Source organism: Benincasa hispida, unplaced genomic scaffold (assembly GCF_027475165.1).
Source record: "Benincasa hispida cultivar pf3 unplaced genomic scaffold, pf3_genome.v1.1 HicScf1618, whole genome shotgun sequence".
Lineage (NCBI taxonomy): Eukaryota > Viridiplantae > Streptophyta > Magnoliopsida > Cucurbitales > Cucurbitaceae > Benincasa > Benincasa hispida.
The window spans coordinates 1,262-12,773 of record NW_028325985.1 but is presented as its reverse complement, the minus strand read 5'-3'; the positions used below and the strand labels follow the sequence as shown (position 1 = coordinate 12,773).

Genomic DNA, 11,512 nt, shown 5'->3' with positions numbered 1-11,512 from the left:
ACAATTGAATTGAGCACACTCCATTTGTAAATCAGTTTGCATTTTTTATTACAGATTTGAAAGTAGGCCCCATGTGTGAGTATAGATGCTTAACACAAGTAAACAAACACCAAAAGATCAAATTTTTACATTATCATTGATTTATTATCTTTTCTCTTAGGTAGACATGAACTAAGTTGTAATTAATTTATATAATTTATTTGTTGTTATTTCGTGTTCGTTACTAATTAAAAAGTTGTTAGGGTTTTTGAGGTGTCACATCCCATTACTTTCATTAAATTAGACCTAGTTTCTTAGGTTGTCCAATATTTGTACCATGTCTGCGACATCTTTTCATTTCTTTTTTTTAATATCAATTTACCCATTATTTATTTATTTATTTCTTGATTTCCAGTTAAAAACATAATGCTCTTTTGATCTCATTTTCTATTTTTTTTTTCAATTCTTCTTTTTAATTGCATTTTAGTTTGTCAAAGTATTTGTATAATATTAAATTTACTTTTAAGAATTTGAACTTTTGGATCCATCGATGATTATTTAAAATGATATCAAAATAGAAAGTCATGTATTCAAACTCTTTAAATGTTATTTCCTCCCAAATTAATATTCAAATTTCTAGGAAGTGTTAACGTATTTTTATATTAAAATTAGTTTCACCTAGGAGCTTAAGCTTTAAGGTCAATCGGTCATCTAATAAAATTTTTCTTTTTACTTAATTTTTTAATATACATTTGCCTATTATTTTCATTTTAATTTTTTATAAAAATTAGGTAAATATATAATTTTAATTTTTTTTATTTTATTTTTCCAGCACATATTTTTATATATTATTTTAATTTTTTGAAATTTGCTATATATATGTTCCATCTTTTACACACTTATCGTTTTGCCAATTGGCTAATGTTTGCCCTTACGTCATCATTCTTTGTTTGTATTCAATTTTAGGGTTTTTCCATGTATAATCTATAAGATCGTGGCCAAATTCAACGCATAATTCGCGCTTCTGTCCAAATCTCGCTCACTCTGCTCTTAAAATCTCGCTCTCTCCCGTTTTCTCGCTAGGAATTTACTCTGGAGCTTTTCTTGCTGAAAATCCCGCTCTCTCCACTCTCGCTCTCAAATTTTCTCTTCCGTCTCGCTCTCTCCAGCTCTCTCCAGCTTTCTCGCTCTCGCTCCCGCTCCCGCTCCCTCGCTCGCTCCCGCCCGCGCTCTCGCTCGCTCTCTCCCGCTCTCGCTCTCGCTCGCTCTCTCTCGCTCTAGCTCGCTCTCTCGCTCTCTCCCGCTCTCGCTAGCTCTCTCGCTCGCTCTCTCGCTCTCTCCCGCTCTCGCTCGCTCCCACTCTCGCTCTCTCCCGCTCTCTCCCGCTCTCGCTCGCTCCCGCTCCCGCTTCCGCTCTTTCCTACTGTCTCGCTAAGAATAGCTCTCTTTACTCTCGCTCTCTCCAACTTCCTTGCTACAATTCTCGCTCTATCCAATTTTCCTCCAATCTCGCTCTCTCCAGGGATCTCGCTCTCTCTACTCTCGCCAGCCTCAATCTCGCTAGCATCGCTCGCTGGGTTTCTCGCTCTCCGATTCTTTCTTCGATCGCGCAGCTCTCTTCTCAGAATCTCGTTTTCTCCCGTTTTCTCGCTGGTGTGGCTCTCGCTCTCTCCCACTTTCTCGCTCCCGCTGGATAATGAATAAATTTCCAATTTCAAATTTATTTATTTATTATTATTATTTATGAAAGCTTAGAGATCAAATTGAACAAACTAAAAAATTTAAAGACTAAAATAAATATTTTGACTGTACATAGACCAAAATATTGTAAACTTGAAAAGTGACGAGGCTATTGTAAGGGAAATTTTTCATATTATTATTGATTTGAAAAGAAGTTTTGAAAACGGAACTGAAAAAAGAACAAGTTTTTGACCAAAGTCAATAATAATTAAAATTACTTGACCACCCGTTTTATTGGATCAAATTATTATTATTACATCACCACAGCACTACAGAAGAGTGCAACGGATATATGGCCGGCTTTATAAAAGGCAGAGAAGTTCCTCTTCTTCCTTCTTCGATTAAAGCAGGTAGCCGCCGACTCTTCTTCTTCTTCTTCTCCTCTTCTTCCTTCTTCAATTAAAGCAGGTAACCGACTCTTCTTCTTCTTCTTCCCCTGGTTAATTTTCTTTTTTCTTGTGATTTAGGGTTTTTTCATATCATCATCTAATGTTGAACTAATTCTCTAATTAGGTATGCTTTCTCTTCTGTCCCTTTCCCTTTTTCAGAGATGAAATTTTCCTCTGTTTGGGGATTAGAAATTATCGAGAATGTGAAATAGTAGGGGTTTTAAATTACGAACCCTAGTGTTTTCCCTTTCGGTCTTTTCTGAAATTAAATTTCCCCTATGCGTTCTGTTTCTAAGCTTTACACACCAGGATGATTTTCGCCTGAATGAAATAGTAGGGGTTTTTGTTCTGTGTTTGATTGAATGACAGATAACCGAGAAGAAACCCGGCCCCTACATGGGCCATATGCAGGTAGTGGTGGGTGGGTGGGGTTATGTTGAAGTTTCTTCCCACATTACAAACCATGTCGTAGGGATCTTAGTGAAATGGAAGTGTGTAACATGGGCCATATGCAGAGTGGAGCAGACATGCGATGACTTTAAGCCAATAATTAAAAAACAGTTTAATCAACTTGGAAGAGAGGTTTAGCAGTTGAAGAAGCCAAATCCCCCACATGACCATCGAGGTAGGCGGAAAAGTTTTCCACATGGTGTCATGATGTAAGGTTTGTGTCATAATACACAAATAACTTATAAATTCTTCAGTCATAACAGAGCACACAAAGCATGATGTAAGGTTGTTTATTTGTACCTTTACTTTTCTCCTTTTCTTTCTTTTTGATGGTTGGTTGAGTCTTTGGTTTTGAATATTAAGAATGTATGTAAAAGAATTAACAACTTGAGCCTTTTCAATTTAGTATTTACTGCTAGTTTAACATGGAATAATGTAGAAAATGTCATGTAAAGGATCAAACCAAATCAAATAGATAGGAAAAGTGGATGTTGTTGCTAACCTGGACAATTGATTCACTTTTGCTGATTTTGGATCTGAGGTTTAATGGGCAAAACAGATAGTAAGATGAAGCTTATTGCATGATCATTGGGCTTCCTACTTCCATTCTAAACTTTCTGACTTTGTTTTACCTGGAAAATACTTCTCATTGAGATATAAAGATAGAGGGGGGGTACCTAAGTTAATATGGCGAAAAGAATGCTATTAATTTGTTCTTTGTGAGACATTCTTTTAGTTTTATTTTATTTTGTACCCATTGTTAATTTTATTGCGCTCTCTCTCTTTATTGTCCCTCTTTTATCGACATTTATGTGATGTTGTTTTAGTTTATTTTGTTCATTGTAGGTACATTACTTTTCTAATGTTGTGTTGTTTGTTCAAGTTTTATGTATTTTTTCTCTTTTCTATTTCATCGACTTTATGTCTCTTTTAATTTATTACTCTTTAGTTTTAGTTTTTGTATATTATTTTTGTAAACAATATTAATTTGTTAGTTTTGTAGGGAATATTTAATGCATTTCTTGGTTGACTACTTTGGATAACACTTTTTGTATGGTAAGAGAAGGGTGGTAATAGGTAACCAAGTTTTCTTCTTCTTCTTCTTCTTCTTCTTCTTCTTCTTCTTCTTCTTCTTCTTCTTCTTCGTCAGTGTTAATTAATCGCTTTAATTACCTTCTTCTTCTTTGTTAATCTTCTGGTTAGTTTTATTCTTCCTTGTGGTTTAGGGTTTTTTCTATTGGCCTTTTTTACATCTTCATGATCATCATCTAGAAGCTAGCAATTTGAGTGAGAAATGGTTAGTTTTTAATTTTATTCCTCAATTACTTTTTAATTATGGACTAATTAGTTTTCTAATGTGAACTAATTCTCTAATTAGGCATACTTTGTGGAAGCCAAATTGCAGAACAAATTAAGGAACATCACATATATCTAATCTAGGTTTGTGTGAAGTGTGCCTAATTATGTGCACGAAATTACTAGACCTTGTTTGTTATGATTCTAATTACTTTTAGGGTTTTCTAATTTCAGATTAAATATTATTGGGCTTTTTGGACCAAGGTGGGATTCATGCACAAACAAACCCCAATTCTCAACTTCTGCTACATCAGGTTTTTTTCTATTTCATTCTTCTTTTTTCAATATATTCTGGAATTTGCTCAAGTTTTGCAAGTTCTTAGTCAAAATATTTTCTCAAGTTTTGGAAGAAGTTGTTTCTTTAAAAGTTTCAAAATTTTCTTACCAAAACATTTTCTCAAACGTTTTTCTTCCTTTTATTTCAAAAAGTCCCTTCAAATTATCTTTTCAAACTTTTTTCTCAAACCTTTTTCTCTTTAACTTCTCGTGTTAAAAAATTCTGCTAAAAATTTTAGGAAAAATATTCTTTTGGTCTCTATGTGTTGGGTCTAGTTTCTATTTGGTCCCCATGTTTCAAAATGTTCCACATTTCGTCATAAAGTTTTGGGTTTGGTTTCAATTGTGTCTCTAGGTTTCTAAATATAACAATTTTACCCTTGTCATTTGAGTTTGTTTCGATTTGGTTTCTATATTTCAAGATCTTTACTTTTAACCACGATCTTTTACTAGATACTCATTTTGTTGTCCATAGTGTCTTTGTATAACATAAATTTAAAATTATTAATATAATTATAATCAATTAAGCTTCACTATTTTTCACCATATTTAAAATTTCACTCCATAGTTATTTCAAATTAATTAAGAGACAGTGACCAATGATTGGGAGTGAGTATTTAATGAAATATTGAAATTGAACGTGTAAAAGCTTGAGAGCTGGGGACCAAATTGAAATAAAGTTCAAACATTAAGGGTAAAATTGTAACATTTTGACACGGGATTAAATTGAAACTAAATTCAAAATTTAAGAATTAAATGTGTAACATCTTTTAAACTTGAGAGTCGAATAGAAATTAGATCCATAGGGACCAAAAAGATATTTTTCCCAAAATTTAAAAAAAAGTTATTCTCACTTCAATTTTTTCTTTCAAGATGCCAAATTTAAAATATTATTCCTCTTCGTTTATTTCTCATTTTAAAGAAAACATTCCTAAACTATTTTCAAAATATTTTCTGACAAGTCTCTTCAAATTTGTTTTCAAAATATTTTGTTTCAAGATCACTTTCAATTCTTTTTTGTTTCGAGGGATTTTCAAAATGACGAGAGTGATTTTGAAAATGACGAAAGTGATTTGGACAATTTTAATCACTCCCTACTCTCTCTTAATCATCTCAGGTATGGATCAGTTTGCTAGTTTTGCACATAAATATTTAACACATTTCTTGTTCACTACTTTTCTTTTAGGGAAAAAAAAAAAGCTGTAGATAACTTCCTCAACGTATGTTATGATATTTGATCCTATTATTATTTGGTACATGTTATATTCTAATGAACTATGGATTGTGTGTCATTCTTTAATTTCACTTTATACGATATATCGGTTTGTTACTTTTTTTTTTATACACTAACGTCATTTTTAGGTGAATGCTTTTATATATTGTCTTACATGTTTTATTTTTTTTCTTTTGTACGTTTGATTTGATTTTATTAGCCTTCTGTCTTTGTTGTCTCTCTTTCATCGACATTTATGTGAAGTTGTTTTAGTTTATTTTGCTTTTTGTATTTTAGTTTTGTACAAAATATTTAATGCATTTCTTGTTGTTGACTACTTTGGATAACACTTCTTGGATGGTAAGAGATGGGTTGATTTATTTTTCTATTATCAGAGCTGAATTCTATTATTGATTGTATTTTGTGTGTCATTTATTTTAGGGTTAAATGACAAATCTGCTGATAATATTTACAAGTAATAGCAAAATATCAGAGTCTATATGCGCTAGATCACGATAGACCACTATCTGACAAATACTGGTCTATCACGATCTAACATAGATAGACAGTGAAATTTTGCTATATTCGTAAATACTTTGGTTGGTTTTTGTATATTTGAAAACAAAATTAATTATATTTATTTTTTAAAATCAAATGTAGAATTATGCTGAAAATATTAAAAAATAATAGCAAAATATCACCGTCTATCTGTGATAGATCGCGATAGACTATTATCTGACAGATATTAGTTTATCGCGATCTATCGCGGTCTATCGCAGATAGACAGTGAAAATTAGTTATATTTGTAAATATTTTGTTTCATTTTTCTATATTTGGAAACGCCATTTATTTTAATTATGTTTTAAATCAAATGTAGATTTTCTTTATAATTTGGGGTGAAAAAGTTATAGGTTCTTTTTCTCTATATATTTTGTGACGGTTTTAGTTCCATCGTATTTGGTACATTAGATTTTGACGACTGCTTGTCCTATATGTTTTCTTTTTTCTTCGGGTGTTGATTTTGTTTGACAGTTTGTCGATTATTTTTCTGTCTTTAGTGTCTTGTTTTGCTTTTTGTGGTTTTTATTTTCCCTTTTTTGACATTATTTATTTTATTTATTTATTTGGTTATATTTTAGAATTAATTTTTCTTTTTAATGGATGGTTCAATTATTTCTTCATCCTGTGCAGTCTAATTTAATTTAATTTTTACTTATTTTTTATTTTATAGGGTTTTATTTGGTAAATTGTTTTTCTACTTTTGCACCATGAGTTTTTTTTTTTTTTTAGCTTATTTTTTTCTTTTCAATGAAATGTTCAATTTTTTCTTATAGATTATTTTGATACATTGTTTTACTCTATTTGCACTATGGGTTCTAATTGTGTGACCCTTTCTCTATTAAATTCCACAAAAGTTTCAAAAATGAAAAGTTTCAAAATTGATTATACTTATTTGGTAAATTTGGTCTATTTTATTTATTTTTGCACCAAATGTTGAATTATTTTCACGGTGGTTGGTTTAATTTGTTCTTTGTGAGACATTCTTTTAGTTTTATTTTATTTTGTACCCATTGTTAATTTTATTGCGCTCTCTCTCTTTATTGTCCCTCTTTTATCGACATTTATGTGATGTTGTTTTATTTTATTTTGTTCGTTGTAGGTACATTACTTTTCTAATGTTGTGTTGTTTGTTCAAGTTTTATGTATTTTTTTCTCTTTTCTATTTCATCGACGTTATGTCTCTTTTAATTTATTACTCTTTAGTTTTAGTTTTTGTATATTATTTTTGTAAACAATATTAATTTGTTAGTTTTGTAGGGAATATTTAATGCATTTATTGGTTGACTACTTTGGATAACACTTTTTGTATGGTAAGAGAAGGGTGGTAATAGGTAACCAAGTTTTCTTCTTCTTCTTCTTCTTCTTCTTCGTCAGTGTTAATTAATCGCTTTAATTACCTTCTTCTTCTTTGTTAATCTTCTGGTTAGTTTTATTCTTCCTTGTGGTTTAATGTTTTTTCTATTGGCCTTTTTTACATCTCCATGATCATCATCTAGAAGCTAGCAATTTGAGTGAGAAATGGTTAGTTTTTAATTTTATTCCTCAATTACTTTTTAATTATGGACTAATTAGTTTTCTAATGTGGAACTAATTCTCTAATTAGGCATACTTTGTGGAAGCCAAATTGCAGAACAAATTAAGGAACATCACATATATCTAATCTAGGTTTGTATGAAGTGTGCCTAATTATGTGCACGAAATTACTAGACCTTGTTTATTATGATTCTAATTACTTTTAGGGTTTTCTAATTTCAGATTAAATATTATTGGGCTTTTTGGACCAAGGTGGGATTCATGCACAAACAAACCCCAATTCTCAACTTCTGCTACATCAGGTTTTTTTCTATTTCATTCTTCTTTTTTCAATATATTCTGGAATTTGCTCAAGTTTTGCAAGTCTTGTAAAAACTCTTAGTCAAAATATTTTCTCAAGTTTTGGAAGAAGTTGTTTCTTTAAAAGTTTCAAAATTTTCTTACCAAAACATTTTCTCAAACGTTTTTCTTCCTTTTATTTCAAATAGTCCCCTTCAAATTATCTTTTCAAACTTTTTTCTCAAACCTTTTTCTCTTTAACTTCTCGTGTTAAAAAATTCTGCTAAAAATTTTAGGAAAAATATTCTTTTGGTCTCTATGTGTTGGGTCTAGTTTCTATTTGGTCCCCATGTACAAAATGTTCCACATTTCGTCATAAAGTTTTGGGTTTGGTTTCAATTGTGTCTCTAGGTTTCTAAATATAACAATTTTACCCTTGACATTTGAGTTTGTTTCGATTTGGTTTCTATATTTCAAGATCTTTACTTTTAACCACGATCTTTTACTAGATACTCATTTTGTTGTCCATAGTGTCTTTGTATAACATAAATTTAAAATTATTAATATAATTATAATCAATTAAGCTTCACTATTTTTCACCATATTTAAAATTTTACTCCATAGTTATTTCAAATTAATTAAGAGACAGTGACCAATGATTGGGAGTGAGTATTTAATGAAATATTGAAATTGAGCGTGTAAAGCTTGAGAGCTAGGGACCAAATTGAAATAAAGTTCAAATCTTAAGGGTAAAATTGGAACATTTTGACACGGGATTAAATTGAAACTAAATTCAAAATTTAAGAATTAAATGTGTAACATTTTTTAAACTTGAGAATCACATAGAAATTAGATCCATAGGGACCAAAAAGATATTTTTCCCAAAATTTAAAAAAAAGATATTTTCACTTCAATTTTTTCTTTCAAGATGCCAAATTTCAAATATTATTCCTCTTCGTTTATTTCTCATTTTCAAGAAAACATTCCTAAACCATTTTCAAAATATTTTCTGACAAATCTCTTCAAATTTGTTTTCAAAATATTTTGTTTCAAGATCACTTTCAATTTTTTTTGTTTCGAGCGATTTTCAAAATGGCGAGAGTGATTTTGAAAATGACGAAAGTGATTTTGACAATTTTAGTCACTCCCTTCTCCCTCTTAATCATCTCAGGTATGGATCAATTTGCTAGTTTTGCACATAAATATTTAACACATTTCTTGTTCACTACTTTTCTTTTAGGAAAAAAAAAAAAAAAGCTGTAGATAATTTCCTCAACGTATGTAATGATATTTGATCCTATTATTATTTGGTATATGTTATATTCTAATGAACTATGGATTGTGTGTCATTCTTTAATTTCACTTTATATGATATATCGGTTTGTTACTTTTTTTTTTTTTATACACTAACGTCATTTTTAGGTGAATGCTTTTATATATTGTCTTACATGTTTTATTTTTTTCTTTTGTACGTTTGATTTGATTTTATTAGCCTTCTGTCTTTGTTGTCTCTCTTTCATCGACATTTATGTGAAGTTGTTTTAGTTTATTTTGCTTTTTGTATGTTAGTTTTGTACAAAATATTTAATGCATTTCTTGTTGTTGACTACTTTGGATAACACTTCTTGGATGGTAAGAGATGGGTTGATTTATTTTTCTATTATCAGAGCTGAATTCTATTATTGATTGTATTTTGTGTGTCATTTATTTTAGGGTTAAATGACAAATCTGCGGATAATATTTACAAGTAATAGCAAAATATCAGAGTCTATATGCGCTAGATCACGATAGACCACTATCTGACTGTCTATCACGATCTAACATAGATAGACAGTGAAATTTTGCTATATTCGTAAATACTTTGGTTGGTTTTTGTATATTTGAAAACAAAATTAATTATATTTATTTTTTAAAATCAAATGTAGAATGATGCTGAAAATATTAACAAATAATAGCAAAATATCACCGTCTATCTGTGATAGATCGCGATAGACTATTATCTGACAGATATTAGTTTATCGCGATCTATCGCGGTCCATCGCAGATAGACAGTGAAAATTTGTTATATTTGTAAATATTTTGTTTCATTTTTCTATATTTGAAAGCGCCATTTATTTTATTTATGTTTTAAATCAAATGTAGATTTTCTTTATAATTTGGGGTGAAAAAGTTATACCTTCTTTTTCTCTATCTATTTTGTGATGGTTTTAGTTCCCTCGTATTTGGTACATTAGATTTTGACGACTGCTTGTCCTATATGTTTTCTTTTTTCTTCGGTGTTTTGATTTTGTTTGACAGATTGTAGATTATTTTTCTGTCTTTAGTTCTAGTTTTGTTTTTTTTGTGGTTTTTATTTTACTTTTTTTATTTTATTTATTTATTTGGTTATATTTTAGAATTAATTTCCTTTTTAATGGATGGTTCAATTATTTCTTCATCCTCTGCAGTCTAATTTAATTTGATTTTTACTTATTTTTTATTTTATAGGATTTATTTTGGTAAATTGTTTTTCTACTTCTGCACCATGGGGTTTTGTTTTTTTAGCTTATTTTTTTCTTTTCAATGAAATGTTCAATTTTTTCTTCTAGAATTTATTTTGATACATTGTTCTTCCTCTATTTGCACTATGGGTTCTAATTTTGTGACCCTTTCTCTATTAAATTCCACAAAAGTGGCAAAAATGATTATACTTATTTGGTCCTATTTTATTTATTTTTGCACCAAATGTTGAATTATTTTCACGGTGGTTGGTTTAATTTGTTCTTTGTGAGACATTCTTTTAGTTTTATTTTATTTTGTACCCATTGTTAATTTTATTGCGCTCTCTCTCTTTATTGTCCCTCTTTTATCGACATTTATGTGATGTTGTTTTAGTTTATTTTGTTCGTTGTAGGTACATTACTTTTCTAATGTTGTGTTGTTTGTTCAAGTTTTATGTATTTTTTTCTCTTTTCTATTTCATCGACTTTATGTCTCTTTTAATTTATTACTCTTTAGTTTTAGTTTTTGTTTATTATTTTTGTAAACAATATTAATTTGTTAGTTTTGTAGGGAATATTTAATGCATTTCTTGGTTGACTACTTTGGATAACACTTTTTGTATGGTAAGAGAAGGGTGGTAATAGGTAACCAAGTTTTCTTCTTCGTCAGTGTTAATTAATCGCTTTAATTACCTTCTTCTTCTTTGTTAATCTTCTGGTTAGTTTTATTCTTCCTTGTGGTTTAGGGTTTTTTCTATTGGCCTTTTTTACATCTCCATGATCATCATCTAGAAGCTAGCAATTTGAGTGAGAAATGGTTAGTTTTTAATTTTATTCCTCAATTACTTTTTAATTATGGACTAATTAGTTTTCTAATGTGGAACTAATTCTCTAATTAGGCATACTTTGTGGAAGCCAAATTGCAGAACAAATTAAGGAACATCACGTATATCTAATCTAGGTTTGTATGAAGTGTGCCTAATTATGTGCACGAAATTACTAGACCTTGTTTATTATGATTCTAATTACTTTTAGGGTTTTCTAATTTCAGATTAAATATTATTGGGCTTTTTGGACCAAGGTGGGATTCATGCACAAACAACCCCAATTCTCAACTTCTGCTACATCAGGTTTTTTTCTATTTCATTCTTCTTTTTTCAATATATTCTGGAATTTGCTCAAGTTTTGCAAGTCTTGTAAAAACTCTTAGTCAAAATATTTTCTCAAGTTTTGGAAGAAGTTGTTTCTTTAAAAGT

General features: G+C 29.9%; 1 long non-coding RNA gene across 1 annotated transcript; it reads left to right on the top strand.

Moving 5' to 3' along the window:
• Positions 1-7,232: 7,232 nt before the first annotated feature.
• LOC150030829 (uncharacterized) lies at positions 7,233-7,799 on the top strand. The gene is made up of 3 exons (XR_016526474.1): positions 7,233-7,485; positions 7,568-7,629; positions 7,720-7,799. It is a non-coding gene; the product is annotated as an uncharacterized LOC150030829 (long non-coding RNA).
• Positions 7,800-11,512: the final 3,713 nt, after the last annotated feature.